The 21,154-nt window shown below is 35.1% G+C and overlaps 1 protein-coding gene across 4 annotated transcripts in view; it reads left to right on the top strand.

Moving 5' to 3' along the window:
* Positions 1 to 21,154, top strand: part of Kek5 (leucine-rich repeat, immunoglobulin-like domain-containing kekkon 5 protein) — a 269,622-nt gene that overhangs the window by 185,946 nt on the left and 62,522 nt on the right. The window lies entirely within an intron of this gene.

Genomic DNA, 21,154 nt, shown 5'->3' with positions numbered 1-21,154 from the left:
CGCATCTGGGGTAGATCTGGGACTTCGCGAGATTTCGTCCCGCGTGTGACGACATATGGCCTCCGCAATCTTCGTACAACTTATCCTATTTCGGCAATCTCTTCCTCCCCCCCCCCCCGGTCTGACCTGACCAGCGATATTTCAGAGAGCGGGATTTTTGCACGGAAACGAATTCTCTTTCTCGCGCTCGATCGCGCCACTCGTTTTCGCGCGATAAGTTATGAATGCAATATCATGAATAATATTCGTTGCGGGTCTGAAACAGCGGAAAGTCTAGAATATATATCTACCAGCACGCAAATCGTATTTCAGCGGATTTTATACGTGTTCCTTTGACTTCTCTGGAAACGCGAGGCGTTCGTTCGTGGTGAGCTCTAATTAAATTAATAAAGCACGCTATCCGATATGTGCGGATAATGGACCAAAGGAAATGTTTGTAAAAAAATAATATTGATGCGGATAATTTATATGAATTTTTTTTTACATCCGTAGATATGATATTTTTGAGAGAACCGAGAATTTAAAATGCCAACGACGAGACGATGATTGGACGGCGATTACAACAGTACGCCGGCTCTTCGGCTCCGACAATTTCCAGTTCGGTGAAAACATTACGGTCGAGCGAGGCTCGCGTTAAAACGAAACGCGTTCAAAAGGAATATCTACTTATCGTTTAACTGGAATGGGGGGAGATCTGCGGCCGACAGTGACGAATTTCGTCGTCGAATATTAATCCCCTTCGACTTATCGGCACGGTTATTTTCCGCGCGGAGGCCGGGCGAGCCTCGTTACCTCTGAAATATCGATACCGGAGTACGGCGGCTGTTGACTACGAGGGTTTTTTCGCAAGAAGGTGGATGAAAAAAGCAGGGGGGAGAAACGCCGCGGAAAAGACGCGCGGCAAGCGAGCAGCGCATTAATGGACGCCTCGAGGCGTCGCGACGCCCGCGCCTGCAGCGAACACGTCGCGGATGAATAATAGCTCTACTACTTAATCGACACTCGCCAGTCATTTTTCGTTTATTCATACACGCTTGTGATTTACATTTTTCGAGGATCCAAACGGATAGTCCGTAGCTTTTAAATAACTATCAGCCATGCTCGCGATGTATGACTAACAAGTGATGTTTACCATATTTCATAATACATCTTTCATCCTGTGATGTTTTTCATGAATAATAATCCTACCACAGAAAGTGACGGAAACTGCTTGGAGAGACATCATAAATTTAATCTCTGCACCATGTCCTACATGAAGTATGAGGAAAAACGCGGAGAAAAATTTCATAAATCTCAAATCCGTGCTACGTACGAGATAAGTTCGTGAGGCTTAATTGATCGTTCGCCAAGAACGAGGCCCGTCGATTCTTCGTATTTCGATTGCCTGCATGCTTGTCCGTCTGTCTGGCTGGCTGGCTGACGGCTCCGTCACGCTTTAACAGGGACGGAATTATTCATGTCACGTAGCTCGCGCTTTATACGCTATTGACTGCATGGTAGTACCCCGTCACATCGAATAAAAAGCAAAAAAAAAGGAGAAAAATACACTGCACGGTCGAAAAAAGAAACAGTACGAGCGGCAAGCCGCATCTTTAAACCCGTTAAAGCGCTATAAATCCACCGAGAGCTTCGAATCATTAAAAGCATATAACGAAGCGAAAATAACATGATCAGAAATAACGTATAAATTGATTAGATGACGCTGAAAGAGAGATTAAGAGAAACAAAACTGTTAGACACAGGCCCAATTGACAAAGATGTACGATCGTCAAATGACTAGCAATTCGTAAAGAGCAAATATCGATACAAGTTCGTTATGCAATATATATTCGAAATCCCTTGTTTAATCGTCGTTATTTATTGCGAACGGTGAGATATCCGATAATCATGTTGTCATAGCGACAAATCGCTCGTTCCGATAGCCTTGAAATCGCCCAGTTTATGCCAGATATTTCATGCTGAATCGCTTGGAACAATCGCGTCATTTTGAAACAATTGTTTCAACGTCGATTTTTATCCGTCCATTTCAATGAATTTTACTCGTCAGTTGCATTATATATTGCGAGCCGCATTAACCGACATCCGCAACGAGTTATTTAATGTTAGGCATTGTAACGATAATGCTGAACGTTACAACGTGTAGCGTGAAGCACAATAGCTTTCCCCCCCCGGGAACGAGATTGTTCGCGCTGACTATGAAAAGGGATTACACGTTATATTTCGAAACTCTCTGGATTTCGCATAGTACATTCTCTATGCGCGTCAACTAATTGCAACGATTTAGTTGCGCAAGGTGTGCCAAAATCACCACATTCTCTTTTGCAACTGTCTGAGATAAACGTAATGACGGTTTTAGAACTCGAGCAGTAACGGTTTTTAATTTGCAAGTAATAGAAAATCAAAGAAACTTATGGAATTAAGGATTGAGAGTGTTGTTAGATAATGAATTTTCTCGTGCAATTAATCTCGAGCGCGAACTTTAGTTTAATAGAAATTTATTACTTAAACTTAACAAGAATTTAATTATTATTTTATCTATATCGAAAGAAAGACCTCCGATACAAATAATGCGTCGTACAAATTTTTATTCTCTAAAAATAACTCGAGTCTATATCTGTCAGAAAATTCGTAATTAGTAGAAAGTGCGAAGTTGCTGGGGCAGTCTCTCCACTGAACAAGTAATACAACAAAGTTTCTAAAGATGAACTTAGAAGTGTGAAAGATTTCAGAATGAAATACCACTATATATTATTGTGTTGGTTTTCTTTTATCTGTCTAAGATACGACATTCTTGGAAATTACATAATGTCCGGCAAAAAAATAGTACAAAATAAAATTTTATTTACAGAAGAGAAATATAAATCCATTATTTATTTTTTTAATATTAAAAATTACAACGCATTTTATAAATATTTTAACAATGTATTTTTACACATGTATACTATATTTTTGTTTTGTAATATAATAATCGTCGATAACATAATTATGTTACACAAATTTCTTCTTTGAATTATGCAATATTCTCGCTAGCAAGAACAATCGATATTATTCGCAATAAACAATTCGGCCTCAATTATTTCAATAATGAACGATGTTTTATGATGTCACCTATACTGGAGAATAGTATATTTCTACAAAAAGAAGTATAATCCAGCCGCTTTGAATAGAAATCGGGAGCAACTGTATTGCAGATGCGCGAAAAAGCGATTTTGTGCGCGTTTGCAATACAGTATACTATGACTTATATCGATAATTATTGATGCGAATTTTGTCTGTCTTTCGATTTGTTGATGCAATAATTAATAGACTGAATCAAGAGAATCATTAATAAGAAACAACTGTTAAATTTATCGCACATGATACTTGAAAAAAAGAAACAAATATTTTTATTTTATTTCATATAATATATTATTTTTTTATTTTATATAATATATTATTTATAATATATTATTTAATATAATACATTATATTATTTATTTTATATAATATATAATATTAATTAATTATTTATTTTATATAATATAATATATTTTTTTTATTTTTATAATAATGATCCAAAAAAAATTAAATTCCATCTGCATCCGAGGATTTCCTTCTTTTGTCATACAAATTACTGTCGACTTTACATTTCGTCGTAACATAATGTCTCTCACGATTCTCTAATACCTTGTAAGAAACGTTACGCAATTCTCGCCAACCTTTAATCTTGTCGCGACCTTCTGTGTCTCTTAAAACTTTGGTTTTAATTAAAGTTTGTTCTATCTGTTACTCGCTTGTTTGAATCATTGCAGGCTTACTTTCATTTCCGCTCCGTTGCTAAATTTTTCATCTGTCATGCGCATTTTTTTCCCAATGTGTATGCGTATTCGAGTGTTAATTCTTCTCATATTTCAGCTGGAATCGTTTTGCAAAAACATTCTTCGCATTTATGAAATGCATTATAATTTGCATGTACTCGGAAATTGAATTATAATTCTCAAAATCAATTGTGCTTTGGTGCAGCAATCGAATCTATTTAAACTCCACTTGATGCGATTGTTTGTCGAATTTATTGACCGACTGTTCATCTACTTCTTTCGACGCGCATTCCTTAATATTTATAAAAAAATTATTTTTGTTACATTGTCTATTATTAGCGGTTGTACTTGCTTATGTAAATTCACGTTAAACACGAACGTTAGAGAAAAAATCGTTGATTAAATCGTTGATTAAATCATTGATTCTGACTCGACAGTAATTTTTTTATAAAAGCTCACGTATTACGATGTTACAACAACAAAAAAATCGGTCTGTGAAATCGTAGAACGAACTTGTAACGCACATCTCGGCGAATGTAAAAATTCGGGAATGTGTATATCTTTAAAATAAAAATAAAATACCAAACACACATATGTACATGCGCGCAAAGAAACTAGGTCACAATGCAATGTCTACGTTTATACAATGAAAAAAATTTGTACGCAAAATAATACGCCTTTATATTAACGGGCAAAGCACAAACTTTATTAACTTTCTTTTTTTTTACATAAAATAATTTCCTGTAATATTTGGAAATGCTGTTTAAAAATAAATGAATAAAATAAGTACATATTCGCTTATATAATATCGCATATAAACACCCTCTCTTCTTTTTTCTTCTTCTTTAGAAATTTTTTTGCTGCTATAAAATAGTGACGCTTGTCGAAGTGAATGGGAGATAAAAAAGAAAAAAAGGAAAATGTATGAACGCGATAATTGTCCAGAATTGTCGCCAATGTGGCAGCTAGTGGCACATGTGCAACAAGAATTACGTACGGCCGATAGGCTAGTCGCATTTATAAACGCCGAGTGTCGTGTAATGAGAAAAGAGGATGGAGTTACGCTCGTATAAGTGGAAAAGAGCGCGCAAAATGAACCGTGAAATTAACGAATGGGCCCGAATTCATATCCGCGCGTCCCATTTTGCCGGCCAATTAATTATTTAAAACGCCCTCGCCTGAAAGCACAACACACGGTCCTGTTGATACCCATATTAACGTTTGCAAGATGGATGACAGAAAATACTCCAACCTTCGCTTTCGACCCTTCTTTTCACGAATGCCAGCATGATGCTCATCCGGAAACATACGCATAGTCGGGTGATGTACGACATGTCTCTTTGCATATATTGCACATATTCTTTCATCTATTATATTTTAATTAATTTTAATTAATTTTAACTTTCGAATCGCTTTTAGTACATAAAAAAAGACAGATGTATAGATTTTGCGTGTTTTATACAGGGTGACCCATTTTAACTTAGGCAGCCAAATAACTCGAAAAATAAGCAAGATAGAGAAAAATGTTTTAGACAAAAGTTGTATGGTTTCGAGGGGGCCATAAGATGGTATCATTGGTTTGACCTTGAAGAGTCATTTGAAGGTCACGTGAAGGTCACTTCAATTTTTTTAAATGGAATACCCTATATATTTTTGTACATTCTTGTAGCTTATTTCGAGAGCTTTCCAAAACACTATAATTAAGTACCTTTCCGTTAAGTACTTTTTGAGTTATGATGCTTGAAATAATTTCTTAATTTTACATAAACCGTAAAATATCTTGTAAAATATTCATTTTTCGATTATCTTACCTTAATACTTTTATGTACAAAATAATGAGAGGAATCAATTGGTGTAAAGAAAACACATAGTTGTTTTTAAGAAAAAATATGGAATTGTTAATTGCAAATTACATATTTTTTCTTCGAAACAACTATGTGTTTTCTTTACACCAATTGATTCCTCTCATTATTTTGTACATAAAACTATTAAGGTAAGGTAATCGAAAAATGAATATTTTACAAGATATTTTACGGTTTATGTAAAATTAAGAAATTATTTCAAGCCTCATAACTCAAAAAGTACTTAACGAAAATGTACTTAATTATAGTGTTTTGGAAAGCTCTCGAGATGAGCTACAAGAATGTACAAAAATATATAGGATGTTCCATTTAAAAAAATTGAAGTGACCTTCACGTGACCTTCAAATGACTCTTCAAGGTCAAACCAATGATACCATCTTATGGCCCCCTCGAAACCATACAACTTTTGTCTAAAACATTTTTCTCTATCTTGCTTATTTTTCGAGTTATTTGGCTGCCTAAGTTAAAATGGGTCACCCTGTATATTTTTATGAAAATATCTTGACATTACATTTCATTAACTTTATTTTCAAATTTGATAGAGATAAATATAGCTTTCGACAGTGAAGCATATACTTCTTATTTGCTAGAATAAAATTCAGAAATTTTAGTCTCATTAAATAGCTGGGGATTTCACTTAACGTTTAATGGTGTGACTTAATTGATCGTTATGAGCGTATTTGTTGCATGAATCAAAAGTAAAACGAGAGAAACTTAACTTTTTGACTTATCTTCACGGAATTTAAGTCATAATGATGTTCTAGATTTTGTGGTAAGCGGGGAATATTTGCTTGGGTACTCATATAAATGAAAGGAGGTCCGGGAATATAATACTGAATAGGCGGAATTAATGGAAATGACAGACTTGAGAGTAATAACCGTGCTTTTGGACGCCATTTGGTTTGCTACTCTTGCAGTTGCATTGAACGTTCAAGCATGGAACGCTGCCTGATCATCGAGTGTCTTTGCGCTTGCTGTACATATATTAGTTAAACCGCCATGTATCTTTAGAGATATTACACTCTTCGCTCGTTCTTGAATCGCAAACATTCATAATGCATCAATATCGAGATGTACGTTGGTTCCTTTAAAATATTTATCTAGAAAAGGGAAGATATTTATATGACACTGAATATGTCTACACATGTATGTGTATAATAAATGTAACATTCAATAGTCAAAGATACGTCTATAGAGGAATTAATATCATTCGCTGTAATAAATAATTACATCCAATTAGAGAGGAAAATCGGAAATTTGGTATACATGCGTGATTTCGAGTACTATTCCATCATGCAGGTCTCGAAACCAATTCAATATTACTACGCAATTATGTAATATATAACGCGTCCATGTTATTTGCAAATAATATATTTGACTATAGACTCAATGACCCACACCTACCGAGGCGTTTCTATGATTGAATGAGATATCAATTTGCTTTATTATACGCGTATGGCGTACAATTAGATTCCCATAGACATGGATATGTTATTATTAACACCGGGGCGCGAATAACGTTTCGTCTCGTAAAATAGGTAAATCAGACAGCATTTCATGCCTAACATCGTGCTCATTGCCTTTGAATTACAGCGTTGCATATCTAGATATAACCTGAAAGGAATAAATTAGATGGGACGTAGATGCGTCCTTATCGAAGTCGACGTTAGAATACAAAATATTCTATTTTTGACTATTTACACAGTAGAATATCCATTGTAAACAGGGGACAATTTCATTCGAAAATTGTTAAATATGTAGATCTATCATCTCGAATGAAGAGATTGTCGTTTTACTAACGATATGATATTCAATTTCGACATTTCGATGCACGTATACGCGTGCTTATTCGCGGTATCTGTTCGCGCGAATAACTGTTGTTAACTCGGACAATAATAACTCGCGGAATAATGGGATTGTAAACTGCAACGTAACCGAAACCTTTTTGCAAGACCGCGAAAATATATGCGGCCCGCGAACGCGCGCGCGTGCACGCAAAAAAATACGATGGCGCAGGAAAAAACTGCCGCGAGGGAATATAGACGTAAATGCGGAGTTTGCTACAATGACATGTAGATATGGTCGGTAATCCGATGGGAAATGAAATAGAGCGCCGGTAATTAGAATATTCAATCTATTCTCGCAAATGCACGGGAATGGATGCGTTTGTGTGCGTATTGTATTCCACTTCCTATAGCCTTTTGTATTTTGCCCTCGTCGTATGCATGAAAATAAAGATAATTTTTTTGTTACTCGCGGCGAAAAATATATTCCTGATTTTCCTCGCGAGAGAAAATTATACCTAATATGGATTAAATTAATATATAATAGCGAGATTTGACGCGAAGAGTTGACCCAATTCATAAAGAAAAGTCAACCAAGTCAAAGACAACAAGAGTATTTTTATGCGACAGATAATTCTCAATTGTTGGATGTAAAATAATCGGAACATTGCATAATATAGTTAATAAACGAGAGTTATAATATGTTTTATTTATGGTATCTCTGATACTAGATATATATGTTGTAAATTTTATTTAAAAATAACAAAATATTTACAATCATGAGAGTAAAAAATATTTGTTCACGTGACAGCTGCTGCAGGGATTCAAGTAAAATTTAAAGAGGATTGAAGTAAACCATTAGCAAATAGTTTCCGTGCATCGAACTGTGTCGCCAAAAAATCCCCGTATCAAATAACAAATAGCACGGATATTTTAACATCTAAATTCGTGCAATTTTTTTTCGCAGAACGACATTGTATTATTATTAATAGATATTTTGTAAACACGATTTCGTTACTATTCATTTCCAGATATCCTAAAGGGCATTTCAGATTTTGAGTTAGTAGCTTAAGCAGCACAATGACCCAAACATTATTCCTGTTAGCGAAGCAATCGTTAATTACATTTAACGTCCTCGTCGCCGAACCATCGTTGACGTAACACATCGATGCTATTGGGACATAAATTATCTAATCGAGCGCGCCGATCGCGTGTGACAGTCTTCAAGTTCCATATCTACCATCCAATTGCAATGACAGATCCAGATTCGTCTATTTGTAATCAGAATAACGAATCAGCTAAATTGAAAATAAGGTCGAAATTTTCTGCAAAGTATATATATCTACAAATTATATCTCTATCTATGAGAATATATGTAGAAATTCTACTCAAAATTGTTCAAATGCTGATCGAATATTAATCGCATGCAATTGGGTTATTTGAATATTTCAATTAATGAAATTATTGTTAAGAAAACGTTATTATTATACTATTTACTTATTCGCGCTTAATGTCATAATGTCAGTGTAATATGAAGGAATTATTTCACTGAAATTAATAAAAATTATATATTAGATTATAAAATTGGACAATGAGACTACTCAATTAAGATTAAAATCGAAGTCCGAAAGAGGCTAACGAGAATGTACGGGAAAAAAGTATGACAGTTATAGAGCGCAGACGGAAATGTAGGGTGATAAAGGAGAAACTGTAATTGGGAATCGTTTTATTGGCCGACGAACCCGTTTTTCTTTCTCTCTCTCTCTCTTCACTGAAAACGTGAATCTTTTCGATTACCGGATTTTCGACATTGTTTCGTCTATCTTTGTCCACGTACGAGCGTTTTTTCGGAATTTTGTCAATTTAAAGTTTCTGCCATGTCCTCATCCACAACCATGTCTGCCACTTCTATTCAGTTTTTTACACTTTTTTCTTTCTCACCTTTCACGACTATTTTTCCTTCCCTTACTCATATTTTTGGCACCTCATTATCATGCGCTATTTATCTCGCCCTTTTTCTCTCTTTTTCGCTTGTTTTTTACATATTTACTACACTGCAGTAACAATATATCTCTCAGCATCTCTTTGATCCGACGCGTTCTTCGCATAGTTATTCTTATTTCTTAGCTTTTTAGCAAATTCCGATAATTCGTTATTTCATTAACGGACTCATTATTACACTTATATAAATAATTTTCTACATCTGTCCTATTTTGTATAGCAAGCGAAAAAATTTAGTAGAATTCAAGTAAATATGCGGTGCTTTAAAAAATAACCCGACATCATTTATACACATTTGTGATTGATTTTGTAATTACGTTAATTATCGCATGACTAAAGTTCGGCGGACGTTGTCGCGATTTCTCGTTAGTCAATCGCAAATCCCGACGTTGAAACAGGTCGTTTTGCGGTTGTTACTCGTTAGTTTAGGGGGTAAGGGTCGATTAGCTCGGCCAAAGTCGAAGCTAAGAGCATAAGGCACACTCCTGAGCCACAGTTTGGCCGATTGCCCGCGTCTTCATCCCTTGGACATCTCCCGTCCGTCCCGTTTCTCTCTCTCTCTTTCTCGCTTTCCCCTTTCCTCCTCTTCACATCTCTCTCTTCTCTTTGTACAATTCCCCGAAGGACCGAAAGCTACGGCACCACATTTAAAGGGACGTGACGTTAAATGGGTACACCTAATACCTACGAGTCTGAATTATACGACAGTCCTTACCGCTCATTTGGTATTCCGCGAGGATAATTTCATCTGAATCCATTAGATGCTCGCGCGGACGAGCAGTGTCAGATCTCCGCTTCTCCTGTTGCGGAGATGCGCAAACGTACGTTATCGTCGAGTAGAGCAAAAACGGAAGAGAGATAAACGTATTACCATCTAGGTCAGATCCTCTAAGACACAATTCGCTCGATATACATATATAACTGCGTTACTCCATTCCGTCGACTCTCGGATACTTTCCCGGATACTTTCCCGGATGCTTTTATGGCAATCTCCATTGTTGATATGAATCTTTGGTAGCGATGTTTTAACGTTTTATGAAAAAAATTCTACCACGAGAATGCTAGAATTAATTCCTCTTCGTAGAGTCGTGTGGAATTTTTATCATCCGGGATTATTTTTAACATTCACGACTGATGCGATGATTGATTGTAACGTACATTTAATACGGTATATATAGTATAACATGCAGATACTTGATTAATACAAATTGAAAATATTTTTTATACGAGGCGATTATATCATACTCTGGTAAAAGAGCCAAAGAAAGCCATTAAAATATTGTGACTCGCAGATAGAAGAGTACGCGCAAAAATCCAGGACAACGCAATAAAAAAATTATTTATACAGTACGTTGAATAAAGTTGACGGATTAGATTACGGCAAAGCATAACATACATTTAATCACTCACGCGAAGCTTACAAAGTAAAACGAGATAAAAGCTTACATAAGATAAAATTTCTTTTATAATCTCCCGTTTTTTATTATCTCTCGCTGTACTATAATTAGCTATTAAATGGTATGTTTTAACATGACTCTCGCGAGAAATGCATTTCTGCCGATTTTATTATATTCAACCAAATCATTACAAGCGAGTTATTTGCTTGAAAAAAAAAAAAGAAAAACAAACATCTCGCGGTTTTAATAATCTTGAAATTCATTATTCTGCGCAAAGTATGACATAATTCATTAGTGCGGAAAAATTTTTTAATATTTTTCGTTATAATCGCGCTCCAATCTTGCTTCGTGAACAAGCGCGATAGAACAAAGCATTTAATATCACTTTTTTCGATATCCAAAACGCAGTTCCATCACGACACCGTTTCTCGATAAACCAAGTATCGAACGATAAACTCCTCTCTCTCTTTCTCTTTTTCTGTATTACAAAGAAAAATAATAAAACCGAAAATTGTTTTGTTTGCACTTTTTTTGTAAGAGAATCATCCAGGATCGTTTCGACACTTTTCGTTCGAGGAGCAATAATTCGTTTCCGTTCGTATCTCTCCACGCGATCGTCTCACTAGCGTCAACAGGTATCCGACAAGACTGTTTTTTTTTTTTTTTTTTTTTTCGTTGTGTGATATCTACGTGCGTACGATTCGTCGAGTTTTGCCGAGGCGAGTTTCGTCCGTGCATCGTGCAATTCGCCTGGGGACGCGCGGTGAGTGGCATTTTATTTGAAAACGAAGTGAATTCCCGGGCGCCGACGATGCCAAATAAGCTGTTTCTCGCGCTCGATACAGCTTAGCCCCCTTCTTCTTCGTTTCGTCCGCCAAATACGGCTGTGTGCACGGCACCGCCAGATAAACAGCAGAAAAGCCCGGCTTTCTATTGAAGAGCTGCCCAATTGAAACGGCGGTGCCTGCAGGCTCTCGTCGGTCGAGAGATGCAAGTGGGAAGATAACTTTTCGCGATCTACTTCTGGTCTTCTGGCCCCCGCGAGGCCAAATGCGTATTAAGCGAAAATCCGTAAGCGAATTCTCTCGCTTCGTGCAAAGAACGTACGCGGGTGTCAATTCCTATCTGCAGAACAAAGTGATGCAATTGAAATGAAAAAAAATCAACTCTTATCCACAATGTGTCTCTCATTTTATTGTTAAATTTAAAGAAAGTCTATATAATAATTTTAGGATAAAATATCTTCTAAAAAATGTACTATTGTATAAGTAAAATATAATAGTATAATTATAATAGTAAAGTTATATAATAATATTATAATGTTATAATGTGCGTGTATGCATAATAACATATATATTTAATATGATTTTTTTCTCTTTTTATATATTTTCTAACTAAGTGAAAAAAACTAAGACCGTAAGAAAGGAGACTTTAAATAAATTTAAATAATTAATAAATATCTAAATAATTAGATATTTGAACAATTATGTGTTAAGTGATATTTATTACGTAACTATTTTCAAAAAAATTTGAACAATTAAAATTATTACTGAATTCGATTGTAATTTTGTTGATTTATTAATAAATTATTAAATGTTCGATAGAGTTTATCGAATTATGATAGTTTTTTATTATTCTATGAGTTTCTTTTTCTAATTTTTAATAATTGAGATATCATTATATAATAAGCATAGATCTAATTTCTTTAAGTGAAATTGCTTCGTCGTATTAGTTATATAAATTTTACCTTTCGTTCATGTGCAGTTTTATTTTTATTTTTATAACATGATTAATTAAACGCAGCTAATATTATCTAATATTATCTAATGAACGTGAGATTAATTCAAGCATTTATGTATGAATATCCTCTTATAACATTATGTGTAATATATATATATATATATATATATATATATATATATATATTTAATAGCTTGCAAAGTAAAGCTTCGTTGAAATTATGTTACTTAAGAAATATTTAAGATAATACAATAATACATGTAGCTCTATATTTTTAGAGATATATTAATAATTAATACAACAGATATCAAATGCATCAAACCATAATTTAGAGTCAGTATTTTTAAGTCATATAAATGTCTGAATAGTATATCTTAGATCGTCGATTCGACTAAAATATAACGGACCTTCTAGTTACAGACGAAATTTCTCATATTCTTTACTACAAGGATTTATATATTTTATATCATAACGTATTACTTACGTTTTGCATTCTCTTACTTGCATTGTACGTATTGTAACGATAAGTTTATGTTGAAATATTAAAGCAGAAATTGTAAAAGTATTATGAATGGGCGTCTTAGAACGATAAAGAGACTTATGTTATAAGTTGAAACTAAGTTGAATATATTTATCTGACTTTACATTTCGTGGCGATTTTGTGGTCTCTCGTTTAGCTTGCATTCTTGTATAGTCTGAATGAAAGTATGTTTTTTCGTAAAATTTTAGCATGTTTTCAAAAATTGCTTATTGCTAAATAATTATTGTTCCTAGGACTTGATGAAGAGAAATAAAGTTTTTATTTTATTTATAAATTTTTTTAACTATACTTTATTTTTTTATTATAATATGTTTATAATAATAAAATTCATACTTATTCAATCTTGTTAGATTTAAAAGTATATATGAGGTATCATTATCTTTTATAAAAGACATAGATTGCATTTCGCGGATATTGATTAATGTCATAACGTAATTGAAACTGATTGAAATAGCGACGCAATCGTCTCCACCTTTACAACGTTCTGCACATTATTGGCAATAGATTAATGAGACATCCTCTCTCGGCAGTCGATCAATTTCTCTCCAATACCTAACCACGCCTCCAACGAACTGTCACTTCCCTCTCGATCATTTCAGATGTATGTATTTCTGTCCGTGCCAGAAACGATCGAATCGAATACGTTTCAGGAATTAAAAAGAAGGTTTATCTATTCAGACGTATAAAATAAGAGGGTTTATATAATGTGAAAACTGGAGAAAGTGAGTGAGAGAGAGACACAGATATCGGAATCACTGCGAGAGATTGTGGCGAACCGCGGGAAATAGAGTACGCCAATGAAGAAGAATGGCCACCAAATTCTCGACAGGTTCTTTATTACTTCTTCGCCGTGAGTTTCGGCTTCGAGGTTAATAGAAGGAAAAAAAAGAGGAAAGACGAAAGTCGCAAACGAATTTCTTCCGTCAAGCGGTGCGAAATCTCTTCCAGAAACCGTCTGTCGCTGGGAGATGAATGAAAGACTCGACGGAACACATTGCTGAATACTTTTAAAAGCTTTCATCAAACAGTCAAGACGTACAGGCACACGCGAATCTTTCGAACAATCTGAGAACGTGCACGCAACAAGAAAATAATTAACTTCTCCGCCCCCCCCCCTCTTTCTCTCTTTCTCTCACGATTTTCTACCGTAGATATATTTAATCACGAGAAACCGAAATTATCCTATACATTTTTTAAATTTATGTTCAATCGATTTACAAAATCAATTTTGGAAGGAATCGCGTACATCTTATTTTAAATATTGTATATGTCTTATTTTTTTTAAATATTTCTTATAATGTGTTATTTACAACAGATTGATAAACGTTTATTGAACATTCCAATCGAGATACTACAACATTTTAAATTACGTTTATATGATTACATCTGTACATATGTATAGTGTATACGTTAACGTTTATACCAACAATTTCCTATATAGAATATAAACTAGGTCAGTTTTGTGGAGAACAAACAGATTGTTTTCTGGTTCGATGCTTTGCATACACAAAAAATTTATATTATATTAACTCAAGTTTTTATTAAAAGTATTTTTAATAAAATACGAAATAATGATCATGCATTTTTCTGGATGTTAGTATAATCAAATTAATATGGCACATTTGCGTGACAACAATTAAAAAGTAATTTTGGCTTCTTGGAAATCGAATTGTTTTACGAGCAACAATTGTACATATCATTTTTAAATAGACGGATTATGACATAATAATTATATGCAAATTGTATTCACGCAATTCTTTACATTGACATAAACTATTGTTAGGGACGTATAGACAGTTAAAACTGGTTTTGTACTTCTTTGGCTTCTTCGTGTGATGAGAGTGCGTATTCTATTTCTTGTTCTTGAACGCATTTTCTTACGTCTTCACTCCGTTATGGCGACTAGCCGACAAAATCAATAGAAGCCAACATCGTCATTTTGAAGCGATGAGGCGACGAGCAGCCGTCCCTGTGACTTTAATATAGAGCGAAATTATCGCATTTAATTATACGGGAACAATATTATTTCAAATAGAGGAACGTGCTCCAATTCTTTCTCCATTGTCGGTTTCAAATAATCACCAATACGAATGCCACGTCCGAATAGCGTGTCGTGCCGCCATTTTTCTATGCTAATTATTCATGTGCCATCTCACACTTTTTGCATTTACAACCCCGTTGATAAATATTTACTTAATAGCATTTTGCAGAGCGCAAACGTCGTATTACCATAAAGCTGCTTTGTTGAAACAACGCGATTAATATATCGATCCATGTAGTGACTCGTCTAAACAAAGTAAGACTTCTACGGAACGGAGGATTTATGAATCCCAGAAATGAAGAGCGTGTTTATCGCATTTTGCCTGTAAATTGATCGATCGTTCTCAGCTTCAATTTATCTCTACAAAGTGCTATTGTGAAATAATACGATTGCTGATTTCCATAAAATATTATTTTTCAATCAAATTAAGTGCAAAGGATATTTCGGAGTGATAGCGATTGAAGAAAGCAATATCGTATGACATTCGATGCACTTAATTTAACGATTGCAAATGTTGGAACGACGTCGACGTCGTCGACGTTCTATATGGGACGTATCCACACAAACGATACCCTTATCGTAAGTGTTTACAGTATCGGCGTAATTTTACAAATGCATTTATGACATGCCTTAATAAAATGACAGCACGTTGCACCACACTAATCTGTAATCAGAAAGTATATTAGATTCTTCTATATTTTTTCGCTTAATGACAAGCTCGCTATATCTTCAGTTCTTTGCTGTGCAGCAAAAGCGTCTTCTCATTTCGCTTCAATTACTTGACTGCGCGACGGTTATTTGAACGAAATAATTACAGAACTATTGTAAACATCTAAGTCTCATTTATCAACGTATGACGAATGGGAACATTTTTCTTAAAAGATTTATTTATACAAGAAAATTATTTATAAGAATTTATTGATATAACAATTTATTTTTTTATGATTAAAATATTGATATCGTAAGATATTCTCATTGAGAGAAAACTCTATCTGAAGCTATTATTTTATGTGATTTCTATCAGAAACTTTCGCATGTTTTTTAGGGATATTATATTCTCAATAATTCACTCTTTTTTTAAATAAAATGTAGTAGTTTTTCTATCAATGACTTTACTGTAATTATCATGCCAAGCTTGCCTTATTTAGATTAGCAGGATATGGTTTCAAATCTTTTAACTAATAATCAGTATTTATAAACACTGTCAGATGGATATGTATATGATGCAATATGCACATGTTATTTTGTTTCAATACTGGATTATTCAATTAATTAAATTATATCGGATCTATTAAATTATTGATTTATGCAGCAATTGACTACGCGTAATTTAATAAATATAAAAATATTTAAATCTATAGTGTGTTGTATTATTAATCATAGTACAATGTGAAAAGGTTTTTTTGTGATGTAATTTCATATAAAGCGCGGTACATTTGTAATTAACAAATAAACACTTCTGCTTTAATAATATATGGAAATAGATCATTCCATTATAAACTCATTTATTTCTCTGTGATATACACATACACACACATAGACGATACTAAATGCAAATAATAATCTTCAATGTCCCAATTCCATCAAATTATTACCGGTACAGTGGGCTATGGGAAATTAAGCCACAAAATTGTTTACGTTCGAAAACATTGCATCCGAAATTAACGTGAAATCAATATCGAATCTCGGAATAAATGAGAGAAAGAGTATTAAGTCGCAATTTAATGTTATACAACGGTAATTCAGTGGTACAAATTTTTGCCATTAATAATTATTAAACACTGACGTCAATAATTTTCAGTTTTCGTCCCAGAATCTTCGTCGAGTGTAATGAAAAGTTTAGAATTACCGTATAAGAGAAATACGTCAATCTCGCACGTGCGATATCGATTTGCATCGATTTTATACCTTATATTGCTGCTTTATATTGTATTTTAATCTCTTTAATGTAACTTTATTCTAAACTAGTTTACCGGCAAATCTGATAATTACATTTTCATTGAGGTATAACGATTATTGCCTCTAGCACAGTATATCGAAATTCAACTGGTACTTGAAATTACTGTTAATAACAACGCTATTTGGATGTGTTAATTATATTGATCAACAGAGGAAAGAAGGCACACGTTTAATATTAGAAATATGATATATGAGCACAAATTTCATTGTTTGAAAAAATACTTATAAGTGCAGTTATTATATTATTAGCAACACTTGAGGAAACTTTGAGTGAACTATGATTGATTATATGTAAAAAAAAGTATTACGATCGTTGCACTCGTTGTTGAAATTAGGCCAATGATGTTATTTCAAGGAACATAGATATCGCCAGACGACGACAATGCTTCCTTAAAATCAGCAGCGCAAACAATATGATATTTTCTTTAAATTCCACTCTATTGCAATAACTTACAGCATCGCGATAGTATACGATATATATTTCCATCGATTTTTCATTATCGATTTTCCAACTACTTTTACATTATTCTCTCAATCAGAGTCTCTTCCAATCTTTCTTCAATCTTTCCAAAAGTGAGTTTACTGAAATCTTCTCTTAATTTTAAATGGTTTAGGAATCGTGTTTTATTATGTAAAATGCAAAATTACTGCAGCGAAATAAAATCGTCAATAATTTTTATTATCCATTTAACCGAAATCAACTGCAACGAAAAGAAATCTCCAGGTCGCTTTGATCGCAAATCTAATCGGCGCTTTGATGGAGCGTCGTGATTGTTGAAAGTGAACGTTTAATCGGAAATTTTGATCTGATATCTAGAAATCATTGTTCGCAAAATGATTCCAGACGGCTGGTCCATTGCTATTTATCCGGACAGGAAGCGTAATGGTGGATGTACAATCTTGTTATTGCTCTGCGGTGATATGGGCCGAGGCTATAGTGATTCAATAATTCAGTACCACGCTCGCCGCCGGCGCTATTTCGTATCTCGAGAGTACTGACCTACATTTACAGGGATAGCTACAAATGAGGGACAAAGCGCAGCAAGAGGAGGGAATACGGAGGTGCGAGGAACACCTTAGTCCAGCCGCTTGCCATACCGTCTCGTCGTCCCATATCCAAGTTCTCCGGGATCCAGGATTCCTGGAAGCGCTTACCTTCGCCCCCTTTGAAAGCGCATAGCGACCGGGGCTCGTGGGAGAACAATGAAAGTCCATCCTCGCTGTGAAACAATGACGAAACGCGCTTCGGTCCGAGTTAGACCCTCCTGGGCTGGAGGTCATGTCGGACCACACATCTCTCTGGGCCTTTTGTCCTATAATTGTTGGCCCGACGGCGATAAGGCGTATCAAACGACCCGGGAAGGAACTCGCTATCAAGCTTCGATCGTGCGTCGCAATGGGCGTCGTTCTTGCACACATATACACGTTACGATCGTAACGTGTTTTAATAGCCGTACCTACCGGCCGAGTGATTAAATGGATAATAATGGCCGCCATTGGTGTAGACACGGATGTCTCGGTACGTATATATCATCCTGATAAAATAAATGTGGCGGAAGAATCGCGTCATTTCACAAAGCGATGATTTCATCTTCGCACGTTGTCGTTATGTGAGTGTTTCGGCTTTTAACTCCACGAGTTCTTATCCGGCATCTCTAGAACTGATTTGATGAAGATCTTTTCCAATATTTGGGAATGGAGTATTTCTCAACTGACAGATATTGCAATCAATCTGAAATGTCATGTCGAAAAATTTTATTATATCGCATTTCTTTAATTTCCTTTCTTGGATATTGGGTGGGTCTACAAATTTTGGGACACTGAGTATGTGAAGGACGTTATTTCAGAGTTATTGAAGGAGGCTAAGGCGGCCTGAGAGAAATTGTACGGACCTCGTTGCAACCTTTGAAGGTTTGAAGGACACCTATTCAGCACAGGTCCTCGAGAAATCCTTCGGCTTCCAGGACAACAAAGGATTTAAGATAATCCTGAAATCCTTGGAGTGTATACCAGCATGTATGCTACTAAAACGAAATTGTATGATAGAGCCAAAAAAATCGATACGAGCAATTTTCGAAACTTATGAAGTAACGAAATAGGTTTGTAAAGAGTGACTTGTAAAACTTATTTAAATTTATCTTAATTTTGATATTCCTCTCCACTTTTACAAACACTAATGTAATGTCACAATTAAAAAAATTTTTTTTATAAAAAATAAAGATTTACAATAAAAATCTTTATTATAAAAAATTAAAAAGATTTACAGAAAGAAAGAACACGTATGTGTGAAAGCATAAAAAGAAATAAATTACACCTATAGCACGTGTTTTTGGTCCGATCGGATAGTTTTTCAATTGACTTTCTGCTTTGTGTTTTTTTTTTGTCAATCAAATACTAACCGAGTTTGCACTTTATTAATTATCTCACGTAGTTTCGCGGTTACTCACGTTCGCGCTATTTTGAAACAAAATTGCAAATTACAATTCGAGTATTCGTTCAAACTCGATCACTTTGGTATTTTTTCAACAACACTCTACATATGGCGTTTCGTTTTTCACCAATTGAAAAGCAATCGAATTTGCAATTTATCGATTATCTTTCATTGTTTATCTTTCTTCTGCGCTTACAACGATATTTGATAAATATCGAAACAAGTTGGTAAAAAACAAAAATACAAATTAACTACGAATTAATTGTTGTGAGCGCGGTAAATTCTAACTGCGGCTTTTTATACATCACGCATTCCTTGGTTGCGTCGCGGATATGTATAAGCAGCCGAAAATAATTTATTTTCGTACGCAAGTTTTCACATCATGTTTTTCACATTAGCAAGCCACGTCTCGCGCAACATGAAAAAAAAAGAAGAAAAAATGCCGGAAGTACGTGCTGTCGACACGCGAATTCATTTCCGGTGCAGGCTTTCGTCGGAACACGCTTGCAGAAGCGCGAGCCCACTCAATTCCCGCGGGAACGTACCTAAAATAATCCCGAGCGCAAAACGTGTCGTTATAAAAATTCCATCGTCTCTCCTCGCGTCGACGATGGAGAATTTTGTGTTCTTCTGACGTTTTCCTCTTTCCTGCATTCGCGCATCACCGCTACCGTCGTGTTCCCATCGTTAAGCACGCGGTATTTCCTCGTCGTCTCTCGTAAATCCGACTCTTCATAAATTTTTCATCGAACTTCGAGGAGGTACGCAACCAGTCGCAGTGCGTAACGTCGATGTGACAGAACGATCACTTTTCTAAAATCGTTTATATCTCACGCGTTCGAAACGACCGGCGTGTCCGGTCCGCCACGTATTCGCGGTTAATTAATAATTAATAAGTATGAAACGCACGTGGCGAGTATAGTAGTGGCCGTCGACGTTAATTGTCATCTAATGAAGGCGCCGACAGCTCTTGGATAAGCCGCTGTCACACAGCGACGCGAAGCCTAATACGCTCAGTGTGGGGAGAAGGCTGTCAATGGGAGAGAAGAGTAAACGGGTAAGGCTTCCATGCAACGGAACCTTTAGCTCCTGTCGGAGAACTGATTATACCTTACGCGAAGTCGGATGCAACCGCGAATAATTAGTTACTGGCAATTACTCGCGATTCCTTACAAGTGGCGCAACTTCGAACCAACGGAGATTGCAATGGTTTATACGGTTCGATGTCTTTCTCTATTCCGGTGTCATCTCTCTATTACGATTTTCGGCGATGCTGGAATATAGAACGTAGCTCAAATTGCGCGAATTGTCGTCGTACATGACAGAACGTGAATTATGAAGGAATGTCGCATAATTCGGACGGGCGTTAATCTAGGCAAATGTCGTCTGATTTAAGTGGAATATCTCGTACATATCATATAGCGAAAGCTGGGAGACATCATCAAATCTTCGCGTCGAATTAACACAGATTTCAAATTTAATTCAGTGTACAAGAAACTGATTTAATATTCATAAAGAAACGCGTGGAAAAAATAACAGATTGTGCAAATAATAAATCAACATCTCTTTTTAATAATCCGTGTGATAAATGTTTGCAATTT

This window comes from Camponotus vicinus, unplaced genomic scaffold, assembly GCF_025532165.1.
Source record: "Camponotus vicinus isolate PSW18456_S1 unplaced genomic scaffold, iyCamVici1.0 SCAF_4, whole genome shotgun sequence".
NCBI classification, from domain to species: Eukaryota; Metazoa; Arthropoda; class Insecta; order Hymenoptera; family Formicidae; genus Camponotus; species Camponotus vicinus.
Note: the sequence above shows the minus strand (reverse complement) of the source record. Positions and strands in the feature narration are given on the sequence as shown.